This window comes from Coenobita brevimanus, chromosome 93, assembly GCF_032717465.1.
Source record: "Coenobita brevimanus isolate Jiangsu-jjx chromosome 93, ASM3271746v2, whole genome shotgun sequence".
NCBI classification, from domain to species: Eukaryota; Metazoa; Arthropoda; class Malacostraca; order Decapoda; family Coenobitidae; genus Coenobita; species Coenobita brevimanus.
The window spans coordinates 9,159,455-9,183,923 of record NC_137046.1 but is presented as its reverse complement, the minus strand read 5'-3'; positions in this window follow the sequence as shown (position 1 = coordinate 9,183,923).

The following is a 24,469-nucleotide window of genomic DNA, read 5'->3' as shown; positions in this document are numbered from 1 at the left end:
CTATTGTCAGAGAGAGAGAGAGAGAGAGAGAGAGAGAGAGAATGTCTGTGGAATGCGTAATCGTAATGGGGAATGTGTGTGTGTGTGTGTGTGTGTGTGTGTGTGTGTGTGTGTGTGTGTGTGTGTGTGTGTGTGTGTGTGTGTGTGTGTGTGTGTGTGTGTGTGTGTGTGTGTGTATAAGGAAATCTTAATATTACTTATTTATCCTAACATTTCACTCCTACCCTAACCTAACCTAAATAAATCAGACCTAATCTAACTCGAATAGTTCCAGTCTAACCTCAGCAGAACTAACATACCAACTTTCCTAATCAAGCATTACATATTTAAAGTAGTGATTAGTCTGTTTTTATTGTAGTTAAGTTCTGATTAGAAGGATTATTACTCTCTTCACACTTTCTTTCACTCCACATAACCTCCTGTATCCTAATCTAAGTTAAAATAACGTAACTAATCCCTACCTGAGAAAGCCTAGCATAATCTTACTTAACCTAGTCCAACCCAGTCCCACCGAGACCAATTCAACACAGCCCAGCCCAACCCCATTCAGTCTAACCAAGCCAAACCTAATTAATCTTGATTTGAGGTACACCGAACACAATTTTACTTACCCAGTCCAGCCCAAAACAATGCAACCAAACCCTAGCAAACCCATCACAGACCAACCAAACCCAACTCATCATCGCCCAGCCAAACCCGACCCAACCCAGTCCAGCCCAAGCAACCCTAACCCATCTTACCAGTCACTTAACTCGGTCTAGCCAAACCAAACACAAACCTAACTCCGGCCAGTCTAGCCTGAGCTGACTCTCTCCAATCAGCCACTACATCATTAAGGCTGTAATTGCTCCCTTATTGTCAGGTGGTAAGGAGTGGTTAGTGAGGCAGGACCATTATTCCTACCACTCTGGCCTTTACTTCGCCTACAGGGATGGATGGATGGATGGTTGCAACACAGAGGCACTTTCTTGTGTGCCCGGTATGCATTTCTGTGGACTGTAACCTATCTGTCTATCTATCTATCTGTCTATCTATCTACCTCTATATCTATCTATCTATCTATCTATCTAAGAAAGACTGACACAGAGACAGAGACAGAGAGGATATATATATAGCTAGACAGATAGATATAGATACATAGATAGGTAGACAGACAGATATCTGTTGCCAGATGCCTTCATCCCGTAAGAGGTGGCTGCTGAAAAATTGCTACCGTGTCAACCTGTCCTCTGCCATTTGAATGCCCTGTCTCAAATCCACATCTCCTCTCTCATATATGTCTTCACTCCCTCCCTCCCTTACACTCTTATCTGGCCAAAGCTTTCGTCCTTTGCAGTGTATTTCACGTAACTTGGTGGCGGAAAAAGATAATGCTACGGCTCTTCATCCTTTCATTAGCACTTTTTCGTGACTAGCACCATGTTCTATTGTTAATCTGTTGTTAATACTTAACATTAAAAACAAAGGTGGTGATCTGATAAATTACCAATATGCTAATTGGTAATTTATCAGATGATTTTTCCTGTGTACAGTACAGGTTTCTCTCTTCATTCTGACTTGCCGTAAGTGCTTGGGATAGATTAAAATCATCTACTTGCCCGAGTGCCAGGGGGTTAACTCATCCTCTTGATGCCCACAGTGGGGGCGGAGGGACGTTGGTTACAAGATTGTGACAACGTGAGTTAACTTTTACCTGGTCGTGGTGTAGTGGTATGCTGCCTGGCTCTCACCTGAGAGTCCCTGGGTCGATTCCCAGCATATTGGTAATCTATCAGATGATTTTTCCTGTGTACAGTACAGGTTTCTCCCTTCAAAGGTGGTGATTTTGGGTCAAGTTAAGAATATATCGAGTATGGTACCTATTTCCTCAGCTTTACTTCTAAATACGAGATTGATTTGGTACCTGCAGGTGATGGCTTGGTAGCTGGATAGCCCAAGTCGGAGTTACGGCCTTCCATAAATCGGATTCTTAAGTCAGAGGTGACTTAAGGTTTTTTGATTAAGTCATTCCACCAAGGGAAGTAAGCTGGTCGTCTACCCTGAACCCCTTCAGTCCAATGGCATAATTATGTTATTCTTGATTACTTTACACTTTTTTATATGGGGAGTTTCAGAACTGGTTGAACTCATGGCTGGACTGTCACACTGCCATATTGCGGAACTTTTGCCTACCAGAATTTCTTTTATTCCCCGAACTGCTTCTCTTTGGAACTCGCTTCCCCAGATCAATTTCCCCTCAAACTCCAATCTACAGCAGTTCACGTCAAACTGTTACAGATTTCTTACGAACAGAGGACACTTGTTTTCTGATGAATGGATTATTCAGGTTTGCCATATAAATGGCGTACTTTTTTGTTTTCGTCAGTATTATTAAGCCTCGCCATATAAATGGCGAAGCTTCTTGTTTTCATCAGTATCATTAAGCCTCAACATGTAAATGGCGAAGCTTCTTGATATCATCAACATTACTAAGCTTCGCCATATAAATGGCGAACCTTCTAGTTTTCGTCAGTATTATTATTTTTCTTTGCACCTGTTTTCTTATATCCTGATATTACGCATGAAGGTACCCTAGGCCCTAGGGTAACTCAAGTCCATTGGCAAAATATTAATGACCATGACCTATTTTTGACGATGATATACTCTATTCTTTTTTCTAAAAATTGCACATTTGAAATTAAAATATCTCAGAAACTAATTGTGATACAACTATTTGGTTGAAAATTCTATTATAAAAATGTTCGCTGAATAATTTTGGCTTAACACTTTCGCGGTCATTGAACGCAGATCTGCGTCCAACCTGAAAGTGTCCAACCCACTCTTTGGACGCGGATCTGCGTCCAAACAAGTATTCACTATAAAACAGGAATTGTATCTAGCATCCTGAAATTTGGTCTGATATTAGTCTGATTGAATTTCCAATTCGGTGATACCATTTTCATTCATGGGAATATACGAAAATGTGACCAAAAATTTTTAGAAAAAAAGGTGGTGTAATTTATCTCTCTTCATTCTGACTTGCCGTAAGTGCTTGGGATAGATTAAAAGCATCTACTTGCCCGAGTGCCAGGGGGTTAACTCATCCTCTTGATGCCCACAGTGGGGACGGAGGGACGTTGGTTACAAGATTGTGACAACGTCAGTTAACTTTTACCTGGTCGTGGTGTAGTGGTATGCTGCCTGGCTCTCACCTGAGAGTCCCTGGGTCGATTCCCAGCATATTGGTAATTTATCAGATGATTCTTTATGTTGTTTTAACATATATATACTCGTCATAACTTTTACTTTATGCAATATCACTTTCTTTTTTCTTTCATCTTATTCTAGTCTCAGCTTTCCAAAGGTATAAAAACAAAAACAGATCTGTTAATCCAAATATTTCAGGGTGAAAAAATGATCGGTAAGAAAAAACTCGAGCTCGTGGCAAAGTAGGAGGGAGGGAGAGCTGTAGGAGGGGAAAGCGGGAGGGCTCTGCTGGCTGCATGAAGGTCGGACCGTGAAAATGTTAATTTTTTGCCTTTTAGCCTAGTCGGAAGTACCAAATTCGTCTGCTCGGTTTTTTCTTTGCAACACGTTTTAGAGATAACCACAGAAGCTTTAATGCTGCAACTTTCCAGATATATAGCTGTTGTCCCTCTTATGATCTGAAAGGAATATAGTTACAGTTACGCATACAGTTAGCCAGTTATTGAGACAAATGTAGAATTTACACATGCGTTCTTCGACACCTTTGTCTTCAGATCTTGTTGATGTTACACAAGAAGTTACCTCCCTGTCTTCAGATCTTGTTTATATTAATCACACTATATATACCATATGGCGGCCAGGTGAAGCTTCCTAACTGTGGTGGCACAATAAGAGCAGGTAAATAGTTATTATTATTTTTCTTCTTTGCACTTTATTTTCTTCCATCTTGACATTGTTTCGACCCTGTCCCACATTGCCACAGGCCCCAGCAGTAGTAAATTAGTATCGGAAGGACATTGCCCAGTGAGTTGTGCTTCCTATAGTCAGCCTTTCGGTGTATAGCACATAAGATCAGCTGAGGCAAAAATAGACACTGGCTTCTTAACTTCACTGTCTTTATTTTCCAAATAATTACACTTGATGCTTGCCAACTTCAGCTCATTCACAAGTACCGAAGATATGCAAACTTCACTAACTGCAATTACACTTCACTGTTTGCCAACACTTAATACTTTCACAAGTATCGAAAATATACAAACTGCAGTAACACTTCACTGGTTGCCAACAACACCTCACTATTTTCAAAAGTACCGAAAATATGCAAACTGCACCGACACTGAACTACACTCAAACTGAACTGAAACTGACTGAACTTGCTCTAGGCTCTTCCCCATCCTTATTAAGCTTCCTATTCTTTATAATGTTCTACACTTTTCCACATTTCTTGTGCATTCCCGAGGGGGACAATGGTCACAACAATTACCAACTCGGAGGCATCCAAAGCATACCAGAGTTTTCTTACACTGCATAACACTGTAAATTATTAAGCATTCAAACTTATATAATTTAACAATCACATGAATAAGACATTACTGAGAAAAAGACCACAAAAATTAATGTACAGCTTACGAAATGGCTACGCTCACAATAGCAGGCTAACTGGCAACTCTGACGGGCAATGGTAAAATACCAGAAACGTCGGGAAACAGTGAGACTACCAAATCCTGCTTCTTAACAATGTAATACATGAAGGCACCTTAGGATAACCCAAGTCCTTGTGCCAGATATAAATAACGGCCTATTTTTTAAGGTCATATGTTCATATTTATTCGAATAATTGCCTATTTGAAATTGAAATATCTCAGAAACTAATTGAGATACAGCTGTTTGGTTGAAAATCGTATTTTTAAAATGTTTGCTAAATAAATTTGGCTTATTATTTTGCCATTTAGCCCACCGGAAAGTACCGAATTCAATTCTGCTCAGTTTTTTCTTTGTAACACGTTTTAGAGAAAACCACGAAAGCTTTAAAGCTGTAACTTTCCAGATGTATAGCTATGGTCCCTCCTATGATCTGAAGGAATATGGTTACAGATAAGCACACAGTTAGCCAGTTATTGAGACTAACATAGACTTTACACACACGCTCTTTGACACCTTTGTGGTCAGATCTTGTCGATCTTATGCAAGAAATTACCTTAGGGTCTTCAGATCTTGTTTATATTACACATACCTTATGTACTATACCATACGGCCTGAAGCTGAGGCAGAGGAGCGGTGAGGAGAGAGAACAGTCGATGATCTGTTGTAATAGATGCCACATCTTTGCTACTGCCTGTGACCTGTTGAGGAAAGCAGATAGGCAACCACTGTCTCCAGCAGCCCAGATCACGGTAACTGTGGTTTGGTTTAACGTCAGGGCGAGGTATGGCTTTATCAAGTGCCAGGATACTGGCGTTGATGTTTTCATGCATCACCAGGCTGTTGCTAAACCAACCCCACCCCACGGCACCTTCAATGCTCCCTTGGGGATGGTGAGACAGTGGAGTTTAGTCTTTTTGGAACGCCTAAGGGCCCTGAGGCCTGGGATGTCACTGGGCCAGTTAGCGTGGCCGTGCAGGGTTCTGCCTATACACGGCAACATCTCACGGCCCACGGACACCAGGCTAGGAGTCCTGGGAGTCCTGGGGAGATAAGCACCAACGTCGAAATGTGCATCACGAATGAGAAGGCTTTTTGCGTGGGTGATAAGGGGGCTTTGTGTTTTCTTCTCCCCAAGATTTTTGAGGAGAAAGAGCTGTCTCACCTTGTCATCCCCGAGTGCTTTGCCCGTGATGTACATTCTGCCCCTCGCTGAGGGGGATGTTGGGACTGGCGGCTGCAGCCAGCCACCCCCCCCCCCCAAACAACACCGCAGAAGAGTCTGTGGATGGAAGCTCCTCTCAACAGAAAGACTGCCACACCAATCACCGACCCGGCTCTGCAACTGGACATGGCAACAGCCATGGCTGAAGTTCAACACCGCCGTCAGAGACCAAGGTGGGACGGGACTCTTGACTCCATCTCCATGGCTGAGGATGTGTCGACTGGCTCCTCAGCCAAGGAGGAGGTAAATGAGCCCTCCCCTCCTCTGGCAATGGAGGGCGACTCATCTTGCCCTCCCATCATGGACCTCAAGGATCAGCTAGACGTATCCTCCTACCATCACCTCCTGACACTCGGCGCCCATACCCGGTCATACCAGCTCGGAGTCTTGACCTACTCCAGCCTGTACGATCTTCTCCAAATGGCTGAATGGGTGAATGGATTCCACCACTTCTGATTGTCAGAGGGAAGGAGGTGCGTCTGGCTGATCTTCGTGCCTTCTACCATATGATGCTTCCTCGGTTGGTCCCCTAAACTGGCCACTTGCCCACCTGGATCCATAGATCAGAAGCCTTGCCTCCTGCACTTTTGTGTGTTTTTTTGTATACTGTACTTTTATGTTTATTTGGCCTAATGCCCCTCTTGGTAGGTGATGGCCATTAAACACCAGCCAACAACAACAACCACATGGCGAAGCTTTCTCACTGTGGCTACACAATAAGAATGAGTGACTAGATATTGTTTTTCATATTTGCACTTTTTTTCTTCGGTCTTGATGACATTATACATAAAGGTACCCTTGCATAACCCAAGTCCATGTGCCACATGTAAACGAACTTGAAATGTTTTTGAAGGTCATATACTCATTTTTATTTTTAAAACTGCATAATTGAATTTAAAATATCTCAGAAACTAAGTGACATACAGCTATTGTACTTCGTTGAAAAATCATATGATAAAAATGTTTGCTTAATAATTTTGATTTTTTTTTTTTTTTTTTTTTTTTTGCCATTTTGCCTAGTGGAAAGTATCGAATTCAAATCTGCTCAGTTTTTTTCTTTGCAACATGTTTTAGAGAAAACCACAAAATTTTAAAGATGTAACTTTACACATTCATAACTGTGGTTCCTCACACGATCTGAAAGGAATATGGATACAGTTAAGCATGCGGTTAGCCAGTTATTGAGACAAATGTAAAATATACACATGCGTTCTTTGACACCTCTGTTTTGAGATCTTGATGTTACACAAAAAGTCACCTTAGAGTCTTCAGATTTTGTTTATATTGCACATACCTTACAAACCATGTTGCAAAGCTTCCTTATTGTGACAACACAATACGAGTAAGTAACTACAATAGGCTCGCACAGTGCACGAGAGAGTGGGTGGTCCTGGCCCTCGCGCACTGTGAACACATAACCTTGTTGGAAAATTACATATGGGCGGTACCCCCTCATACCTGAACATATTTGGCCCTTAGAGACATAATAAATTTTCAGACATTTACTACAGATATAGCTACAGTAACAAAAACATGGGTAGTCACCTTAAGAACAGTAGACAACAGGCTTGATGGACTTAAATAACAGGGGTTCCGAGGCGTGGCAACACTTACAGTGCCGCACGCCCCACCACACCTCCCGTCACCCCAACACTTCCCTCCACAGACTCCTCTTGAGCACCTTCCCCGGGAGACTCAAAGTCACTCACTTCGGCCATAAACCCCTCGAAGTCCAATGCTGATACTTTTGACATTGGATCCTCTTCATCCTCAACTGGAACAGGAGCAGACGATGTAGCTGGTTCCTCAATTTCACTAACTTGAGCCCGCTGTGTGTAACTTGTTATGAGCATCTGTCTTCTGTTTATTTCTTGCCTGTGCCTGTCTGTGTAGAAACAGAAGAGTTTGTCGATACCAACTAGAACTTCCTCCGTTCTTAGGCTGCTCACTTCCTGTTCCTTCACCTCTTCCTTGAGCTTATCCACAGCAGCAAGGATGCTTATTCTTGACATACGCAGCTCTTAATTCCCCTCCATCACACTAAGCTGCTCAACTTGACTCTGCCTGGTGTCGGGCTCTGCATCAGCCTCGTCTATCCATTGCAACACTTCCTCGGGAGGCTGTTCCTCATTAGCAGCATGTATTTCCCGTATGTCCGCCAACGTAACGCCCTCGAAACTTAGTACAGCTTGTGCTGCTGTCAGTGCTGCTGCCTCAGCCTCGGCCAGCGGTTGAATGGCCGTCTCCTGCATCGTGCATAAGTGAGGCACGAGCATTCGCCACGCATGTTGACCGTTGGAGGTGTAATCTGGTGCCATGCTTTTAGGAGAAAGTCAACTGCGTCCTTCACTGTAAAACGATACCAAAATGCTTCAACAGTTAGGTCACCTGTGGTGGGTTGGGATACAGCTGCTGGCAGAGATTGTACGGGAGCAGGTGCCTCATCGAGGTCTTCGTCGTGATCTTCTTGTAGGACATGAAGCTCCTCTTGTGTGTCGGTCTTCCTGCATAGGTAGTCGTATACTTGCTTATGGTAAAAGTGCTTCACAGTGGCGATCAGTTCTTGATCCAGTGGCTGCATTAGTGACGTCGTCCGGGAAGGCAGAAACACAATGCAATCCTTGTGCAGATCTTCTAGGTATGGAGGGTGACTTGGTGCATTGTCCAGCACGAGGAGCATCTTAAATGGAATGCCAAGTTCCAGACACTTGGCCCTGGCATTGGGGATGCAGTGCCTTGTTAACCAGTCTGCCATAATGTTCCCGGTCATCCAACCATTTGCAAGCTTGTACCAGTACACGCCACTTGTGTCCATATTCGTGAGGTTTTTGTAACACCTTGGGTGTGAAGCTGTGTGTACAACAACTGGCCTCATCTTGTGCCCCCAGAGAAGTTTACAGCGAACATTACCATCATCTTACACTTCTGCAGCTTGCAACCAGGGGCTTCTTTCTGTTTTTTAGTGATGTAAGTTGATTTGGGCATGGCCTTGTAGTATAACGACGTTTCGTCGACGTTGTAGATCTGGTCCTTGGTGTACTGGCCTTCTTCAAGAAGTGCTCTAAATATCGCAGGATACTCTCTCACTGCCAGCTCGTCGGCAGAGGCACTTTCACCAGACACTTTGATGTGACGGAGTTCCTTGCGCTTCAGAAAATGGCCCAGCCATCCAGCTGATGCCTTGGAAGGTTTGTCCACATTTAACTTGTGAGCTGCTGCCTTGTAAAAGAGCTGGGCTTTGTTCTGAATAAATCAGCCAGTCAGTGGAACACCTTCCTTCTCCTTCCTCAGTATGAAGGTGGCAAGATACCGTTCCATTAGTATCATCGCATGATTTCCCACCCGGGAACGGCCGTCTAGGTCAGGTGCACCATACGTCTTCACTAGAGCCCTTATGGCATCGTGGTTCTTCCACACTGTCCTTACTGTTAATTCAGCCAGTCCCAGGGCTTTTGCGATGGCGGTGTTTCCTTATCCCTCGTCCTTCATCTTGATAATCTCTAAGTTAGTTGCATGCGTCAGAAGTTTTTTAACTTTTGGGGCTGGAGCCATGGTGTGGCAAAGTACAGGCCAGGATGGAGCAGCAAAAAAAACACCACATGTATACGACAGGTTAGCTGTAGAGAGCGGATCTGCGCTGTGCACGAGCCAGGACTGTTATGCCGCGCCCACCACCTTGTGCCCCAAGCTGCGCAGTAGAATGCCTGGGAATTTCTGCGCATCAACATGACGACACGTGATGATGGACGTGTTGTGTGGGGGGGGGGTCGTGTACTAATGGAAAATGGAGTTTTTGAGCCACTCCTTGCCTCTACCTTGCGTTCTGTGAGGTAAACTCGCGCATTCAAGGTTTTTGGTCATGATTTTTGGTCACTCACCCACAGTGCAATTCGTGCACTGTGATCTCGCGCACTGTGCGAGCCTACTGTATTATTTTGTTTTTCCTTGCCCTGTTAATCATCTTCAAATAATTAAATAATAGGGGTTAGATATATTATTCGTGTAAGATATAGCTTTGATATTAGATATAGCTTTTGTGTTATACTTGTATATACCTTTCATGTTAGATATAGTGGTCATGTTAGATATAGCTTTAATGTTAGATATAACTTCCATGTTTGATACAGCTTTCGTGTTAGATATAACTGTCATGTTAGATATAACTTATGTTACATTTAGGTTTCATGTTAGATATAGCTTTCATGTTAGATATAGGTTTTATTTAAGATACCGGTATAACTTTCGTGTTAGATATAGCTTTCATGTTAGATATAGTTTTCATATTAGATATAGCCTCTGTGTTAGATATAGCGTTCATGTTAGATGCAGCTTTCATGTCAGATATAACTTTCATGTTAGATATAACTTTCAATGTCCCCTTCACTGCTCAATAGCCTTCATTGGCTGGATTAAAATACTGTATAAGAATGAAAAAAAAAAAAAAAGTGCCATATGAGTGAAATATAATACTCTGTATTAGACTGCAGCAGCCTAGCCTCGGGCTTTTACACCTGGAAGGGAGTAATATGGTACTAGCTGCTAATTTTCTTCCCCTCTTTGGCATCTGATATACTTTTGTCGTACGAGTACAAGGTTGACTCAGTACAGTGATGCCACAGAACACTACAACTAGGTTCACTATTAATTATTTCAGTATGAACGGATAATGTCTTTGTACTTGATTCATGCCTGGATATTACCAGATTTAAGTATCTTGCATCCTCATTACAGAGAGCAGTTAACTACTATATAAATGTTGAGGGAGATGCCATGAGGCACTTAACCTCTGTGCTCGTCTTTGTAACTTAGGCCTTGGGGCCCGTGACGGGTTTTTCACCCAATATCCTGGGATACAGGGGAACTGCATCATTCATATTACCACAGTTACCTCCCCTATGTGTTACTCTAGCTAGTCATTTTAACCCACAAAGGGTGGATGGAGACCTGAGTCGAGTGACCCCAACTGCCCACACCAGCGTTCAAACCCTAGCACTAGCGGACCGGCAGATTCGCAGTCAGCAATGTTAACCACTCAACCGCCGCAGCGATCTAGAGAGGCCATATTTTTACCTTGCGTTTTATCTTCGCTAAGCGCATCATAAATAATCGTTGAATTATATTATTACGCAAGTGAATTAATACTTTTATGAGACCTCCTTCTTCCATTATGCAAAACGAATGTCCCAGTACCTATAAGTCCCCTAAAAGTTGTCCTCCCGTGAAAAAATGAGAACAAAAGAGAACCAGACTCAATACCCGTTTATTTTGATATGCACGGACACTATGTGCTTCAAAGATTGGGAGTCATAGGCAAAGGGAAAGACACTCATTGAGAAAGACAGATCCAGAGATGGCAAGTTGTCTGCATGAAAGACTGAAGGCATCGCACTCTTGTATAATAGAGTTCAACAGAATGGGTAGGGTATTCAAGCAGACAGGTCCGATGAGTAGTGACCTGTGACCTAGCGGGGAAGAGAGAGAGAGAGAGAGAGAATGAAGATAAGGCATGAACGTAGGTATTTCTGTAATTGAAAGGCCAGACCACCTTCCTAGAACCATGAACTCTGTATGATCTTTGTATCAGTCTCTCTCTCTCTCTCTCTCTCTCTCAGCATTCCTAGCGTAACATTAGCCAGAAACAACGGCATATCCATATAATTTTATGACCTCCTGAGATATGGGTGGATTGTGTGTGTGTGTGTGTGTGTGTGTGTGTGTGTGTGTGTGTGTGTGTGTGTGTGTGTGTGTGAGAGACAGAGACAGAGAGAGAGAGAGAGAGAAACACCACTCCGAACATAGCCTAGTAAATCCATTCCAGTGATATAGAAAATCAACACACAACGCCACGCACCCTCACATGCCACCACTTGGGCGCTAATACCCTCCGTCCGTGAAACATGCCGGTGTAATTTCGCACAGGACTGTTGTGATGGTGTAAGCAGGGAGGATCAGTGAACCCCTATAAAGCCTTCTGTATAACGAGGCCTTTTATATTATTAGCATTACCATTATTTTCATCATTATTTTCATTTGATATTACTGCTACTACTACTACTACTACTAATTGCCACTACCACCATTACTACTACTACTGTTAATACCACTTGTACTAATTACTACTTCCACTACAACAACAACAACAACAACAACTACTACTACTACTACTACTACTACTACTACTGCTGCTGCTGCTGCTGCAAGTAATAGTAGTAGTGGTAGTAATAGTATTAGTAGTTGTGGTATTTGAAGTAATAATGAAAGTAGTAGTAGTATTTCTGCTATTGCTGCTGCTGCTGTAGTAATAGTAGTAGTATAGAAGTAGTAGTAGCAGTAGTAGTAGTAGTAGCAGTAGTATTCCTGCTGTTGCTGCTGCTGTCGTTGTCGTCGTTGTTTTTATTGTTGTCATTATTAATCATATACCACATCAGTTCAGCAGCTCCGTAAGACCTATCATTACCGGAATATTACTATTAACCTCATCATTCATTTGTGAGAGAGTAATTTGATAGTTGGCGGTGTTGTGGTTGCCGTCATGATTTGGTGGTTGAGAGAGAGACAGAGAGAGACAGAGAGAGAGAGAGAGAGAGAGAGAGAGAGAGAGAACCGTGTGGAATGCATAGAGAATGAGCAGTGGGATGAATATTAATGAGGACTGAAGAATGAGAAGAGGCAGACCGAGAATGAGGAAGTGGGATAAGGTAGAAGCAGGACTGAAAACAGAATGAATATAACTTACAATCTTAATATAACAAAGTAGCCAAACTTTACCTAACTTAACCTGTCTAAACATAACCTAGCACTATCTAACATAAACTAATCATACTTTACCTACGGTCTTCTTATCAACTTAACCTAGTCTAACCTAACAGCCAAACCGAACCTAAAATGTCCCAACTTAACCTAGCCTGATCTAACCTAACAACCTAACCTAACCTAATCTAAGCCTAACCAAACCAGACCCATCATAACCTAAATTAACCTAGCCTGACCCCGTACCCTATCCAGTCATAGATTTGAATTAATAAACTTCAGCTCCTAACCTATCCTGTCATAACTCTGAATTAACTTACCATAACCTGTAACCTACCCAAAGATAGCTTGACTTCACCTACTTAACCCCTAACCTACCCTATCCTAACTCGAATTAACCTCCCAACCCCACTCACCCAAGCCTAACCTACGTCTCCCTTCAGCACCTTCCCACACCGATGCCAAAGCTCATACGTGCCATCATCACCGTTCATTATCTTGGCGAATATTTAACGAGGCCCGTGAGGGAAGAGAGAGAGAGAGAGAGAGAGAGAGAGAGAGAGAGAGAGAGAGAGAGTATGAATGAATGTAATATATATATATATATATATATATATATATATATATATATATATATATATATATATATATGTGTGTGTGTGTGTGTGTGTGTGATGGCTTTGTCACACTGAGGTGGCAAACGGCAATTAGCCGTACCGTTGAGGCCATGGAAGAGTCAGTGACACCTGTGCCTCAGTGATTTATTATCCTTTACACCTTAACATTCCTTTTGTTTTATTTATGAGCATATAGTTTTAATATCGACATAGTTTCCACTAATAACACAGAAGATTATACCAACTTCTAATGCCCAGAATAAATCGCTGACAAAAATGCATTACGGGATCTTCAAAGTCTCTAAGATTATGATCCACACTGCCGTATTTCGAAAATAATTGACTAGGGTTATCGCAACACGTTTTCCTCAGCGACTTATTTTGCACACCACACCTCAGTAAACCTCCAGTATTTTACTGATGCAACGTTTGCCGATAAGATATGCATGGCCGATATGAGGAAGTAAGGAGTAAGATGATATTAAAGAGCAAAGGAAGAGGTGCTACGGTATTAGGTCAGAGGGAATACGACACAAATTCTGACGCAAACACTGACGCATATTCTGACGCAAATACTGACAAAAATTGACGAAAATTCTAACGCTAATTCTGAAGCAAATTCTCCAGTCGTCTTGGCAAAAGGTAAAAGAGAACAGTGTTTTATTGTGTTATGTTTTGGCCATTTCGTTTTTTAGTGCCAGAAAAAAGGAGGGGAGGGGGGGCGATAGTCACATTACACATTGATTCTCTGCCGTAACTTGGATATGTTTTTTAAAGGAAGAACTAGACTTGGGAAGGTTTTTATTTCCTTTCCCCGACGTTCCTGCAGAAAACAACCATATCCCGCGGTAAATTTCGTCTGTCAACAATGATTTATTTATGAAGTTAGAACGTGAGACGGAGGAAGATTTGATAGCCTCCTTGTCCTTTCTGAAATTCAAAACTAAAGTTACGACAGGGAACTGATCATGAGTTCATTTGTATATCTCGGTCCAGGTAACAGTGGAGTCTCCTATGCTACAAAACCTGTGTAACCTGGAGTAGGTATGTTGGATGCCTGTGTTGAAATCCGACTTCATCATAAGCAGGCCCTTACACTCCACCCGCCACCACTCCTGCCAACATTGCCTGGATTACCTAAAACTGCCATCTTTCCCTCCTGAATGCTGGCGTGTAATAAGAAATGAACGCCAGAATACACTTAAATATGGTGCTATAGTCTTTTCACTATAATTTGGCCCAAGTTTTCGTCCCTTCACAGCTTACTTCACTCTGTTCAGCGGTGGAAAAAAAAAAAAAAAAAAAAAAAAAAAAACAGTGCAACGGCTTTTCATAATTTCCATAGCACCTTTCTTGTGGCTGGCATCAAACGAGTATTTTTGTGTTAATCTATCGATACAACCCAGCACTGAAGACAGAGATGGCAATTTTGGACCAAGACAGAGTAAAAGAAGTGTAATCACAAAGAAGTGCTATAAAAAGGCCGCAGGGTCATAGTACTGTCTTTCTCTGCCTCTGAGATACGGGAAATAAACTGCAAAAGGAAGAAAATCTACGCCAAGGTACAATGGATGAAATCTGGAGTCCTACATACCGACCGTGGACCCTCTAACGACAACAATAGAAACTAATGATTCGTCTCTCGGCTACGCGCAGTTGGGGGTTTCGGTTTCGGATGCCGGATTTATAAAGGATCTTAGAGAGTTGCCATATGAAAGTATTGATAATTCTCCCTCCCTCTCTCTCTCTCTCTCTCTCTCTCTCTCTCTCTGGTTTCATCGCTAAGTGTTTGTTATCTATATCAATGAACCTTTTCATGACTGGAACCATTCTGGTCATTTCCAGCTAACTCCGCACGATTATGATGATGATGATGATGATGATGATGATTATATATTATTGTTGTTGTTGTTATTATTATTATCGTTATTATGACTATTATTTTTATTATTATCATTACTATTATTATTATTATTGGTAAGATGGTCATGGAAAATTATAAGAAATAAACATTCGACTTTACCCTCAAGAACGTTTATATATCTGGGCTCTAGTGTTGGTCAAAATGGAGTCTAGGTATATTGGACCTTAGGGTAAGGGACAATTAGGGTGGTTTTATGTGTCGCAGGCTCAGTCTGACCTGCGGTGTCAATATATCTCGCTGGGCTGGTTTATTTGCACGGTTTGTCGACCTCAGCTGTTTGGTGTGTCTCTTCGTCTCGTCTCGTCTCTCTCTCGATCCGGCTGATGGCAAAAACTCATACACCGTGGATGAAGGGATAAGTAATTGGATGAACTGAACATTATCTCCGACTTGCACCTGGAAGCATCATTCAGTAGGAAAACCGCCGGCTGGCCATCAACTGTAATTGACGTGCCCTAGGGATTCGTTTTAGGTCCCTTACTATTTACCATTTGCATGAGCCGTATAGACGCGGACATCGTTAGCTCTACTACATTAATAACTACAGGCGAAACAAAGTTAGGAGGTAATGCTACGTTAATCGAGAAGATAAACGAATTACGCAGGGACTTTTCTGAGGTAAGAGAGTGGTCTAAACTGTGGTAAAAGCCATTCAGCTTGGATAAGTCCATGGTGATACCCACTGGTGCTGCAAAATAAAGAACCAGCAACACTTTGTTTAGGGGCAACCATCAGCAGTGTTGACACGGAGTTAACTGCAAGTTTACTAATTGAAGTGACCTCAAGTTCTCCAAAAAATGCACTGAAATAAGAGAAAAGCACATCCTTCTAGTTTATAGAAAGAAATTTAAACAGAGAAATAAGGAGATACCCCTCTCTATGCACAATTTCCCTGTACAGCCACATCTGGAATATGCTGTGCAAATCTGGTCGCCAACCCTAAGGAATGATATCACAAGGCTTGAAAGAGTTCAGAAACCGTGATACCAAACTGAAACCATATATCAAGCACATGGGATACCTGAGGAGGCTGCAGACACTTCTCCTCTCAGAGGTGAGATGTTTGCATGGAGAGATGATTGAGGTTTTCAAAATCTATAATGGTTTCAAAGCATCGACTGCCAGCACGTGTTATAGCTAAGTACAAACATAGCGAGGAACCACAAATAGTGGGATAACTTATAGAGTGTCCAGCATTATGAGTAAGGATATTTCTTCACATAAAAGATCAGTAATGCTTGGAATCAGTTACCAGCAGAAGTAGTTGGCAATTCGTTGATAGAATAGTTCAAGTTTCAGTTAGACAGTCTCTCTCTCTCTCTCTCTCTCTCTCTCTCTCTCTCTCTCTCTCTCTCTCTCTCTCTCTCTCTCTCTAATCTAAACCATCAAACTAAATATATAATCATTTAAACACAAATATCAAAATTACAGCATCTGTAAAATATAATAGGTGAAAAATATGCTAGTTACATCTCTTGCCAGATTCTCGGCTTGTCAGATTTTCGGTTTCTCACACTTTATTTTCTTCTTCTTCCTCTCTAATTGTAAGCTAAATTATTGCGATAAAAAATTCCTCCTTTCACACCGAATGTGTCCTATATTTAGTCTCTTTATATATATATATATATATATATATATATATATATATATATATATATATATATATATATATATATATATATATATATCCACGCGATTACTTTCAGTACACATGAATTTCGAACGAAACACACACACACACACACACACACACACACACACACATATATATATATATATATATATATATATATATATATATATATATATATATACTTAGTTTTTTCCTTCTCTACCAGGCTGCTTAGAAAATAAATGTTTTGTAGTTTTAAAAAGGGGAAAATAATGTACTCGGGTTACCGCTGATATTACTATGCGCATTTCTAAAGCAAATGTCTGCTTTCTAAAAGACGTAGTGAAAATGTCAGTTCTGTTTCCCGACGTTTTTGCGTCGAATTTCTCGGACTGACTCTACTTTGGTAACATAGGAATTGTTTTAAGCTTTTGTGGGAGGGAAATTTAAAACGCCTGCGAATAAATTTGTAACCAGAAACGTGGAAAAGGACAAAACCCCGAGATAAAACGAAGCGACCCGCCCGAAATGTTATAAATATCCACCAGCCTCTACGTCAGCCGAAAGACGGAGTGCGCGCCGAACCCTCCATCCCGGCAAAAAGTGCATTATTTACATATTTCGCATTCGCTACGCCACAAACAAAACACTGTTCTGTCTCCCCACATCACCATCATCAAATTCTATGCAAACACTTATTACGAAAATTTATCTGTTTATAATACGCACGAGTTGGTCATATTTTCCGTCCTGGAGCACCCGAAAAAAATTGATTTAAAATGAGGCTCGCCATTTCGTCTCAAGTTCTTGCGAGACGGAATTATGGAGGATTTTTCTGGGTTTATTATTATTATTTTTTTATTTTACAGAACAAAATGGAGCAAAGGTAGACCAAGTGGAGGTATGAAGGTTTGTATATATTTTGTACTTTATTTTCGAGTTTGTGTTTGTGTGGCTGGGATGAATAAATAAGGGTGGAGGGAGATGTCTGTAAATACTGGAACCTCTTTAGTGGCAAAGAGGTGAAGGATTTGACCCGTTTACCGTGCCTTGTCTGACACCTTTCTCTCTCTCTCTCTCTCTCTCTCTCTCTCTCTCTCTCTCTCTCTCTCTTTTCTTACGCATATGGAACTAAGGCACGCGTAACTAACAGTGTTAACGCCGGACCTACTCTTTGTGGTCGTGAGGACGGTGTGGTCTATGTATCAACTGAATATTCTTAAAAACACTCCTGCTTGCATGAGAGAGAGAGAGAGAGAGAGAGAGAGAGAGAGAGAGAGAGAGAGAGAGAGAGAGAGAGAGAGAGAGAGAGAGAGAGAGAGAGAGAGAGAGATGGAGTCAAATAGGCAATTTATCAGCCAAATGATAAGGGAATGGAAGAAGCGGGAATGCTTATTAATGTTCATATTATACGGAGAGAGAGAGAGAGAGAGAGAGACAGACAGACAGACAGACAGACAGACAGAGACAGACAGAGACAGAGACAGACAGACAGACAGACAGAGTCATGTAAGTCAAGAATGTAACAGAGAGAGACAATGCAAAGAGAAAATTATGAATATATGATAACACCACGACAGAAGCTGATAAGGAGATTCCGTATGCGATGGAGGGCGGCGTGGGATGACATGAGGGAGTGTAGGTGAGCCTGATAAGAGTATAAGGGGCCTTGTATCTCTCACATACAGGAAAGACAAGGAAAAGAGAGAGCTTATTCTAGCCACATCCATCGTTCTTCCTGGAAACATAAATACTAGTTACGAGGGGAAAACTTGTATTAGTTTCATGTTTATTTCTGCAGGAACGACAGGGATAATAGTGTAAAAATTCCCATGCACATCTCCCTTTCATCCTGCATATCAAATTGTGAGTGACAACAGGCTGGTGGCAAGATTGTTATCAAGTTTATCAGTTGGTCCTTATCGGTGTTTATCTCTGCTTTTGGTTTTTTGATATTCCTATGCTGATGTTAAATAGGACAAAAATAACAGTTGACTTTTTTTATTGGTAAGTTTTAGGTTGCAACTCGTCACAGCTTCATCCGTCTTAATTTCGCTTATGCAACAATCACAACAGGTAATTGCAAAAATCGTTCCACGCATGTCACGATTTTTGCAGAATATTTAGCACTCTTGTTCCTTAAGAGGCTTGGAGAATGAGGAACCACATAATGCCCAAAGTTCACACACACACACACATACGCACAGCAGAACAATACACCAGCCGAGTTACCCTCATGAGTGTAATAACAATAAATACTAGTAACAAATTTGTTCTGGAAAGAGGTGAAGAGAGTAAGACAGGGTGGAAGTGAGGTTAGCAGGGGAGTGAAAGATAAAAATGGTAGATTACTAGTGGAGAAGGGAGAAAAAGTGAGCAGATGGAGAGAACACTTTAAGGAATTGTTGAACATACAGGATGGAAGTAATGCGAGTATAAGTGACTGGGGAATGGCTGGGAGAAGGAGGGAGGTGAGAAGACAGGAAGAAATCAGTAGGATAGAAGTTGTGGAAGCAATGAAGAAAGTCAAAATGGGGAAAGCCCCAGGAATTGATGGAGTGTGTGGTGAAATGCTGAAGCATGGGGGAGAGATAGTAGTAGAATGGATGTGGAAGATGTGCAGATTGGCCTGGGAGGAAGGTAGAGTCCCGGAGGATTGGAAGTCAGGTATAATTATTCCCATGTACAAAGGAAAAGGGGAAAAAGAAGTGTGTGGTAATCATAGGGGCATCTGTCTTCTTAGTATAATAGGAAAAGTGTATGGTAGGATACTTACTGACAGAGTTAGAGAAAGAACAGAGGAATTAGTTGGAGAAGAACAGGGAGGCTTTAGGAAGGGAAGAGGTTGTGTAGATCAGATATTCATTCTCAGATCTTTAGTGGAAAAGTTTCTAGAGAAGGGAAAGAAGTTGTATGCGGCTTTCATGGATTTGGAGAAAGCATATGACAGGGTGGATAGACTAGGATTGTGGAAAGTGTTAAGAATATATGGAGTAGATGGGAAGTTGTTGAATGCTGTGAAGAGTATGTACGATGGTGCGAAGGCTGCAGTGCGTGTGGATGGTGAACTAAGTGAATTTTTCTCTTTGGAGGTTGGGTTGAAACAGGGATGTGTCATGTCTCCATGGTTGTTCAATCTGTTCATGGATGGGGTAATAAAAGAGGTACAAGGTAGGGTAGTGGATGTTGGAGTGGCCCTGGTGAGAGAGGATAGTGTTTGGAAGCTCCCTGTACTGTTGTTTGCAGATGATACTGTGTTGTTAAGTGAAGACGAAGGGGAGCTGCAAGGCATGGTGGATGAGTTTGGGAGAGTGTGCAAGAAACGGAATCTAAAGGTGAATGTAGGGAAGAATAAAGTGATGGTCTTTGAGAGAGGTAAAGTCAGTGAATGTACAGCGAGGTTGGATGGTGAGGAATTGGAAAATGTGAGTACGTTTAAGTACTTGGGTAGTGTGATGAGTAAGGATGGAGGTTTGGAGGGTGAAGTGCTTGAAAGGGTACAGCAGGGAGGAAAGGTTGCTGGTTCTTTGAAAGCAGTGATAAGAAAGAGGGAAGTGAGCATGGAAGTGAAAAAGTTACTATATGACAGTATTGTGATACCAACTTTAACATATGGAAGTGAAGCTTGGACATTGTTGGAAGGACACAAGTCAAGAGTGAGAGCAGTGGAAATGAGTTATTTAAGAGGAGCCTGTGGAGTCACATGGAGAGACAGGCTGACGAATGAGGATATAAAGGAGCGTTGTGGTGTGGATGTGGATGTGATAGGAAGTGTTATGAGGAACACACTGAGGTGGTCTGGCCATGTGGAGAGGATGGAAGGTGAAAGACTGACGAAGATAGTGTATGTGAGTGAGGTGGAGGGGGGAAGAGGGAGGGGGAGGCCAAGGATGAGATGGAGGGATGGGGTAGAGAGGTAATGAGAGAGAGGGGTGTGAGTTGGGAGCAGGGCAGTGAAATGGCGGGGGACCGGACGACGTGGAGACGATTTGTTTGTGGCCACCCCAAAAGGGATTGAGGTGTCTGGCAATAGATAGATAGATAGAAATTTGAGAAAACCCAACACAGATGCATGGATTACCCCACTCTAATTCGTTTACACTAATTTCACCAAGAATTTTCGTCTTTTCGTGGCTCATTTCATGTAGTTCAGTGGCAGAAAAAAATATTACAGCACTACATCCTTTTCACAGTACTTCTTCGTGACTAGCATCATCTTCTAGTAATAATCTTTTGATACAACTCGGCATTTAAGATGGAGAGACGGTAATTTTAGGTCAAGCAAGAGTAAAAAAAAAAAAAAAGGTATTGTGATCAGTCTACTAAGTTCCTATAATTCCAGCCAGCACAATATTTTCTCTGTAGCAGCCAGGTCATCTATGTACGAGAGAGAGAGAGAGAGAGAGAGAGAAATACATACATACATACATACATACATTCTTTCACAAAAGTAACGCAACATGTGCAACCTTGGATGAATTTTGTTGAAGCATTGTGTGTGTGTGTGTGTGTGTGTGTGTGTGTGTGTGTGTGTGTGTGTGTGTGAGAGAGAGAGAGAGAGAGAGAGAGAGAGAGAGAGAGATGGAACCCTGTAAGCAATTTATCAGTTAGATGATAAGACCAGAATGACACGGAATCCTTATAAACCCTATGTTGAGAATTATCTATATATTATTTTCTTTCGACAGAAGTTACGGAAATTTACTACGCAAGATTTACTACCAGTATAAATAAGAAAATAAATAAATAAATAATGAATAAAATTTGTGCTTAGGTGAGATAATAGGGCCATACCTTTTACTCCAGCTCACGACGAATTACTGTATTTAACTTACAGAAATTCTCCCTGTTTATCTCTCTGTCTGTCTGTCCATCTGCCTATCTGTCTATCTGTCAATCAATCTGTCTATATCTATCTCTCTATCTAATTATCTACCTATCTATCTATCTAATGAGAGATGTAACAAAAGGAAAACAAAAATTGATGCCTGGATAGTAGAAAAATCGTGTGTGTGTGTGTGTGTGTGTGTGTGTGTGTGTGTGTGTGTGTGTGTGTGTGTGTGTGTGTGTGTGTGTGTGAGAGAGAGAGAGAGAGAGAGAGAGAAATCCCCCACGTTCCTCTCCAATAAGGCACCTCACTATGGCTCGCCAGAAGCGTCTTATTAAAAGCCAGGAACGAGAGGCAGGGATAAGGTTACACAGACCACACAGGCCACACAGGAAGGTAGCCACGCTTGACATGTTTACGGGACGTTTTCTCGTTCCCTTGGCAGGTCTCGTAACACCTCCTCCCATGCGATTTATTTTTACTCCTTAATAATTATCGTCTTGTGTGTTACTGATGCTGTGTCGAAAATAAAATTCTCTTTGTCGCGTCGTCTATAGTGTTTAATTTAGCTGACGCCATTATATTATATTATTATTATTTATTATTATTATTATTATTTTTATTATTATTAATATTGATATTATTATTATTAATATTAACATTATTAATATTATTCTTTATCATTATTTTCATTGTTATTGTTATATTAAACATCTTATTATTGATATTTTTATATTGTTCTTGATGTTATTACAACTATTACTACTATTACTACTACTACTTTATTATCATTATTATTATTGTTATTATTATTATTATTATTATTATTATTATTATTATTATCATATGACTGTGGTATGCAAGATCAAACTGAGAGGAGTGAGGTGGATCAGGAGAGAGAGGAGCAGTCAGGGTGAAAGACTGAAAGTTGAGAAGCTGAGGATCAAAGAAATGGCAGATGATTACAGGACGAAAATGGAGGAGTTAGAATCAGTGAATTGGAATGAAATGGATCTGGACAGCCTGTGGAATGCATATAGGGATTGCTTAGTTAGAATGCTAAAGTGGTGTGTGGTGTGGCATGAGTAACAACAAAGAAGAAAGGTACGGCATGGTGGGGTGATGAGGTTAAAAAAGTGGTGGAGGAAAAGAGGAAGAAGTGGCTGAAGTGGTTACAGGACAGGGGTTCAGGTGAAATAAGAACTGAATATATTAAGAGCAAGAAGCGCGTAAAGAGACTAGTGAAGGAGGTAAATGATGATCTAGGAAGGAAAATGAATGCGAACTACTCTGAAACTAGGAAGTTATTATGGAAAGAGGTGCGAAAATATAGAAATGAAAGCGGAAAGATATGTGATGGTGTGAAGGATGTAAGTGGTAGATTATTAACCCATGGGGATGAAGTAAGGACCAGATGAAAAGAATATTTTGAAAGCCTGATGAATGAGAACAGAGAGAGCAGAGCAGCTGTAAACATGATTGGTTTTGGGGGTGTGCAGAGAAGGAATGCAGTACCAGGAGACGTGTCACTCGCACAGGTGAAGAGTGCTGTGAAGCGGCTGAAAAATGGCAAAACAGCAGGGGTTGATGAAGTGTATGCAGAGATGCTCAAGTGTAGTGGAGAGAGTGGAATAAAGTGTTTGTTGGAGATATGTAAGAAGGCATGGATGAGTGAAACTGTGCCTGCAGAGTGAAGAAAGGCTGTAATTGTACCCCTGTACAAAAATAAAGGTGAGCGAAATGAGTGCAAGAATTATCGTGACATAAGTTTATTGAGTGTGGTAGGGAAGGTATATGGAAGAATTATTATAGAGAAAGTAAGAGAGATATCAGAAGTCCTAGTGAGTGATGAACAGGGTGACTTTAGAAGTGGCAGAGGATGTGTGGATTAAATATTTGCAGTGAGACAGATAGTGGGGAAAGCTTATGAGAGGGACCATAAGGTATTTACTGCATTCATGGATCTGGAAGAAGCTTACGACAAAGTGGACAGAGAGGGATTGTGGAAAGTGTTGCACATGTACGGTGTAGATGGTAAGCTGCTAGGTGCCGTCAAGAGTTTTTGTGAGGGTAGTGAGGCGTGTGTAAGGGTTAATGGGCATCTAAGTGAAAGGTTCACAATCGGTGTGGGCGTGCGACAAGGTTGTGTGATGTCCCCAAGGTTGTTCAATGTAGATATGGATGGGGTGATGAGAGAAGTAAAAGCACGAGTAATGGAGAAAGGGATGGCTTTGGTTATGAATGGTGATGGATGGAATATCTGAAATTTACTGTATGCTGATGATACAGTACTGCTTGCAAGTACCGGACAAGAACTTGGTAGGCTAGTGCAGAGTTTTGTTGATGTATGTGAGCGTCGTGCCTTGAGAGTAAATGCAGAAAAGAGTAAAGTGATGGATATTGAAAGAGAAGGTGACTCCCAGTGCGATGTCAGTGAATGGAGAGAGACTGGAATTGGTGAGAGAGTCCAAGTACCTGGGTACAGTGATAGAAAAGAGAGGGAAATGTGCAAAAGAAGTTGAAGGTAAAGTGAAGCAAGGAAGAAAGGTAGCTGGTGCAGTGAAGGCCCTGATAAGAAACAGAGGCTTGAGTGTTGCTGCTGCGCGAGGCTTACGTGAAGGAGTGTTAGTGCCAGCTTTAACATATGAATGTGAGACTATGGTGTGGCATGAAAATGAAAAGTCAAGAGTACGAGCAGTGGAGATGGGACTGCTGAGGAATGTATGTGGAGTACAGAGGGTGCTTAGGATACGAAATAATGTGATTAGTTAAAGATGTGTAATGAGGAAGTTGGTGGACACCAGAATCGAAGTGAGTGTACTGAGATGGTATGGTCATGTGGAGAGAATGGATATCAACAGAGTGGTGAAAAAGGTATATCTGAGCAAATCTGAAGAAGGGAGGA